The sequence below is a fragment of the Monodon monoceros genome, unplaced genomic scaffold, assembly GCF_005190385.1.
Source record: "Monodon monoceros isolate NGI ecotype Baffin Bay Population unplaced genomic scaffold, NGI_Narwhal_1 Super_Scaffold_6, whole genome shotgun sequence".
NCBI classification, from domain to species: Eukaryota; Metazoa; Chordata; class Mammalia; order Artiodactyla; family Monodontidae; genus Monodon; species Monodon monoceros.
The window spans coordinates 26,103,158-26,108,935 of record NW_021703783.1 but is presented as its reverse complement, the minus strand read 5'-3'; the positions used below and the strand labels follow the sequence as shown (position 1 = coordinate 26,108,935).

The window sequence follows — 5,778 nt, the reverse complement described above, 5'->3', positions numbered from 1 at the left end:
ATCATTATTCTGAATTCTTTTTCAGGTAGACTGCCTATTTCCTCTTCATTTGTTAGGTCTGGTGGGTTTTTATCTTGCTCTTTCATCTGCTATGTGTTTTTCTGTCTTCTCATTTTGGTTATCTTACTGTGTTTGGGGTCTCCTTTTTGCAGGCTGCAGGTTCGTAGTTCCCATTGTTTTTGGTGTCTTTCGCCAGTGGCTAAGTTTGGTTCAGTGGGTTGTGTAGGCTTCCTGGTGGAGGGAACTAGTGCCTGTGTTCTGGTGGATGAGGCTGGATCTTGTCTTTCTGGTGGGCAGGTCCACGTCTGGTGGTGTGTTTTGGAATGTCTGTGGACTTATGATTTTAGGCAGCCTCTCTGCTAATGGGTGGGGTTGTGTTCCTGTCCTGCTAGTTGTTTGGCATAGGGTGTCCAGCACTGTAGCTTGCTGGTCATTGAGTGAAGCTGGCTGTTGGTGGTGTGATGGAGATCTCTGAGAGATTTTCGCCCTTTGATTTTACACGGAGCTGGGAGGTCTCTTGTGGACCAGTGTCCTGAAGTTGGCTCTCCCACCTCAGAGGCACAGCACTGACTCCTGGCTGCAGCACCAAGAGCCTTTCATCCACACGGCTCAGAATAAAAGGGAGAAAAAGTAGAAAGAAAGAAAGAAAGAGGATAAAAGAAAATAAAGTAAGGTAAAAAAAATAAAGTTATTAAAGTAAAATAATAATTATTAAGAAAAAAAATTTTTAAAAACTACAACAAACAAAAAAACGGACGGATAGAACCCTAGGACAAATGGTGAAAGCAAAGCTATACAGACAAAATCTCACACAGATGCATACATATACACACTCACAAAAAGAGGAAAAGGGGAAAAAATAATCTTGCTCTCAAAGTCCACCTCCTCAATTTGGGATGATTCGTTGTCTCTTCAGGTATTCCACAGATGCAGGGTACATCAAGTTGATTGTGGAGATTTAATCCGCTGCTCCTGAGGCTGCTGGGAGAGATTTCCCTTTCTCTTCTTGGCTCGCACATCTCCCAGGGTTCAGCTTTGGATTTGGCCCCGCCTCTGCATGTAGGTCACCGGAGGGCGTCTGTTCGTCGCTCAGACAGGACGGGGTTAAAGGAGCCGCTGATTCAGGGGCTCTGGCTCACTCAGACCGGGGGGAGGGAGGGGTACGGAGTGCGGGGCGAGCCTGCGGCGGCAGAGGGCAGCATCACATTGCACCAGCCTGAGGCCCACCGTGTGTTCTCCCGGGGAAGTTGTCCCTGGATCCCGGGACCCTGGCAGTGGTGGGCTGCACAGGCTCCCCGGAAAGGAGGTGTGGAGAGTGCCCTGTGCTCGCACACAGGCTTCTTGGTGGTGGCAGCAGCAGCCTTAGCGTCTCCCGCCCGTCTCTAGGGTCCGCGCTGTTAGCTGCGGCTCATGCCCGCCTCTGGAGCTCCTTTAAGCAGCGCTCTTAATACCCTCTCCTTGCGCACCAGGAAACAAAGAGGGAAGAAAAAGTCTCGTGCTTCTTCAGCATCTCCAGACTTTTTCCCGGACTCCCTCCCAGCTAGCCGTGGCGCACTAACCCCTTCAGGCTGTGTTCACGCCACCAACCCCAGTCCTCTCCCTGCGCTCTGACCGAAGCCCGAGCCTCAGCTCCCAGCCCCTCCCGCCCCGGCGGGTGAGCAGACAAGCCTCTCGGACTGGTGAGTGCCGGTCGGCCCTGACCCTCTGTGCGGGAATCTCTCCGCTTTTCCCCCTGCACCCCTGTTGCTGTGGTCTCCTCTGCGGCTTCGAAGCTCCCCCCCCCGCCACCCGCAGTCTCCGCCAGCAAGGGGGCTTCCTAGTGTGTGGAAACCTTTCCTCCTTCACAGCTCCCTCCCACTGGTGCAGGTCCAGTCCCTATTCTTTTGTCTCTGTTTATTCTTTTTTCTTTTGCCCTACCCAGGTACGTGGGGTGTTTCTTGCCTTTTGGGAGGTCTGAGGTCTTCCGCCAGCGTTCAGTAGGTGTTCTGTAGGAGTTGTTCCATGTGTAGATGTATTTTTGATGTATCTGTAGGGAGGAAGGTGATCTCCGCGTCTTACTCTTCCGCCATCTTCCCCCTCTCCCCCGAGAGCTATCTATTTTTAAGTAAGAAGATGATGGCAATCTTCTCTTTTAGAGAACTGGTTACTCAATGAAACTTAAAGGTACTCCCCTACTGCCCCCTCTCCCATTACCTCAGTAGATACTTACTCTTTCTGTAGAGAACTGCAGTAAACATACTTGTATGGGGCAAAAAGGTATCTTACCCCAAGTATTTGCAGCAGCAGTTTAATGCTTCCTCATTTGGATATTTTGACTTGTTTACAGTATATGTATTTCTATTTCTTTCATGGCTCAAGTTGTTCACATTACCTAATATAATGTTAGTTCACACAGTGGATGTCTGTATTTTCAGACATCATCTGACATTTCCTCTCTCAATGTTATGATGCTTAATATTTTCTGATAGAAACCATTTCTCAGGGACTTTGCATTTGATGACTATGTTTTTGCAACACTAAATGAATGGATCAACAGAACTTTATTTGATCTCAATTTACCATAGGTTAGAGCAGAACAAATTTTTTGTGTATCATCTTATACATATAGTCCTTATATAATGTTTTATTTGCTTATATAGCTAATAGAAAGTTTGGTAGTAATTCACTTAACACATATTGAATGAGAACTGTGCTGGGTCCTGAAATACGGAGATGCATGCAATACACAGGTGCTTATACTCCATGTCTCTGTGACTGAAACAATGCTGAATGCTGACTAAATCAGGTATCATTTTCCTTGGGCACACAAGGAGACATTTAAACCTTCCCTTGCAGTTAGGTGAAGCCATGTAACTGGATTCTTCAAAATTTTGTGGGCAGAAGTAATAATGTGTCACCTCCAGGCCTGGCCATGAAACTCTGCTCCTCTTCTCCAACTACCAGTTAGAATGCAGAGGGGCCAGTGGAAGGACCTGAGCCCTAGACCATGTGGAGCCACTGTATGGAGAGGAGCTGACAGTCCAGAATCACCCCTTTCCTATGAATTCACATACAAGATCAGACTAGCAAAATGCATAGCAAGGCTATGAACTAATTCATATTCCTTAAATTTTGTTTTTATATTTTCCAGTGTAGAAAAAATTATATACATTGATATGTCTTTTTATTCTAATTAAAATGTTTTAAACAAACATTTAATTTTAACAACATAACCAGTCTCAGATTGATCTAGTCCCTAATAAATAAGATAAAACCATAAAAGAATACTCAGGTGAAAAATTATGAATCAATAAACTGCTTCAACTGCTGACAGAACATCACTTCCAAAACTAGAGTTTAAGAGAAATCAAGGGGCTTCCCTGGTGGTGCAGTGGTTAAGAACCTGCCTGCCAATGCAGGGGACACGGGTTCAAACCCTGGTCCGGGAAGATCCCTCACGCTCTGGAGCAACTAAGCCCATGCGCCACAACTACTGAGCCTGCGTGCTAGAGCCTGCAAGCCACAACTACTGAGCCCGTGTGCCACAACTACTGAAGCCCGAGTGCCTAGAGCTCATGCACCGCAACAAGAGAAACCACTGCATTGGGAAACCCATGCACTGCAATGAAGAGTAGCCCCCACTCACCACAACTAGAGAAAGCCCGCGCACAACATCGCAGACCCAATGCGGCCAAAGATAAATAAAAAAATATATATATATATAAAAAAAAGAGAAATCAACACTTTGCAGCAGATTCACTCATTTTAATCTCACTAGAGAAAGAAAAAATTTCTCGTGCTTTAAAATAGTGTTATTTCCTCAGTAAATGAATTATAAATTTATTAATTACTTTGATGCTGTCACTGGGTAGGAATTTATATACCATTAAAGTAGTAAAGGCCACTAAAAGGCATGAATTACGCTGACTTTATGTAGTGGTATTAGAGGCTGACAAACTTTTGACTTAAAGTAGAACGCACAACATGAGTGTTAAGAGTTTTAAGTTTTATTCAGGGTCTTGCTGAGGACTATAGCCAGGAGCAGCCTCTCAGCAGCGCTGAAGAAACTGGTCTGAAGAGGTAGAGAGGAGTCAGCCAGAATTGTTTGCGTAGGAAATACATGTAGTCATGCATACATCCTGGCAAAAGATTACTACTACAGTAGTCACAGTGAACAGATATCTTTTTTTTTTTTATGTATAGCTGATTCACTCTATTATACAGCAGAAACCAACACAACAATGTAAAGCAATTATACTCCAATAAAGATGTTTTTTTAAAAAAAGCAAAAAAAGAAAGAAAGAAACTCCCTGAGATTGGGAACCAGCAAACAGCAGACATAATTCCAGGAGAAGCAGTTTGGTCACAAGATGACTTTTCCCCGTGAGCCTTTTATTCCCTCTGAAATCGTCTGGTCACAGGAGAGAGGGCGTCTGGAGAGCTCCGCTCTCGGACTCACCACCACGGGTCTGGCTGGGCCAACGGAGCCTTCCTGCAGGGCTGGACCCAGGCTGCAGACAGTGTCCCAGAGCAGTGCCCCGGACAGCCCAGTGCTGATGCCCGTGCTCCGTCCCTGGGCACCGACCTGAGTGAGCGTGCCAGCCGGGGTGGAGGGAGGGGCCGTCAGTGTCTATACAACTGAGACAGTCCTGACCCCCCAGGGGTGCTGTGAGCCGCACCTTAATCTGGTCAATGTTGTCACCAGATAACTCTTGAATATGCTTGAGACTGTGTGTCAGGCCAGAGGGTCTGAAAAACGTGATGCTGGCTGGAATGCCCTGCTGGGAATAGTAGCTGTTGAGGTTCCCCTGGATTCCTCTGGTAGACGGTTAAGCTCTCCCCGGGAATCCCTTTGTCCTTGAGCATTTTCGGCAGGATTTCTCTTTTGAGGGTTCCACAGGGAAACAGAAGAGGCAGTGCTGACGACTCCCTAGAACAAATGCACTCTGCAAGCTTTTCTGCATTTCCACAGTTTTCTCCTTCTGTATGCAGGCCAATTTTATTCACTAGAGAAGCAGTAGCATTTCCCACCACATACACTGACTTAGCATTCCATTTTTCTTTCAGAGACTTTCTCCAGACTTCGGTTTTATTGTCTTTCTCCAAACACAGTTCCACTACTTCCACTGCTCTGGGGCTTGTAAAAATGAGGCCCCCGTAACCTTCAGGGTGAGACAGCTTCTCCGAAAAACTGGGAAGAGACAAAAACTCAAATGATAAAACAGGGATCAAAGTGGCTTCAAGTCCATATAATCCTAATTCCCTGATGTAGGGATCCTGGCCACAGTCGTCCTCCTTAGGGTCTTCCAGTAAAAGAACCTTCATTATTGCCTGGCAGTCTTTACAGGGTGATCGTCTGGCTGGTGAGGCACTCGGCAGGCGCCCAGTCGGGGGCGAAATCTCAAGGTTCCTACCAGCAGGCAGCGAGGCTGCAGGAGCGACCAGCAGGGAGGGCGGCCCCCTCACCGAGTGGCCGGCGCTGCCATGGCGACAGCCCTCCCTGGGCCCCAAGCACCAGCACTTGTGTGGGGGGTCGCAGAGCCCCAGCCACGCTCAGCTGGAGCTCACGCATGCGCACCGACACCCCGAACAGATAAGATTACTACTACAGTAGTCACAGTAAACAGATCTTAAGTTAATGATTTTAGGGCTTTTCTATGTATGGGAAGACGCAAGAATCTGGGGTAATTTAAATTCTTCCTGAGATATACATCTAACTATCTAAGGGCCTGTTTAGCCAAAGAACAGAGTGCCTTATCCTGTTTCTTCATCCTGAATACATCTCAATGTGTACTGTCA

At 46.8% G+C, this 5,778-nt stretch overlaps 1 pseudogene across 1 annotated transcript; it reads right to left on the bottom strand.

Annotated features, from left to right (window-relative positions):
* Positions 1–4,664: 4,664 nt before the first annotated feature.
* LOC114886060 lies at positions 4,665–5,322 on the bottom strand (annotated as a pseudogene). Its single transcript, XR_003791233.1, has one exon. The product of XR_003791233.1 is annotated as a uroporphyrinogen-III synthase pseudogene (transcript).
* Between the last annotated feature and the right edge of the window lie 456 nt (positions 5,323–5,778).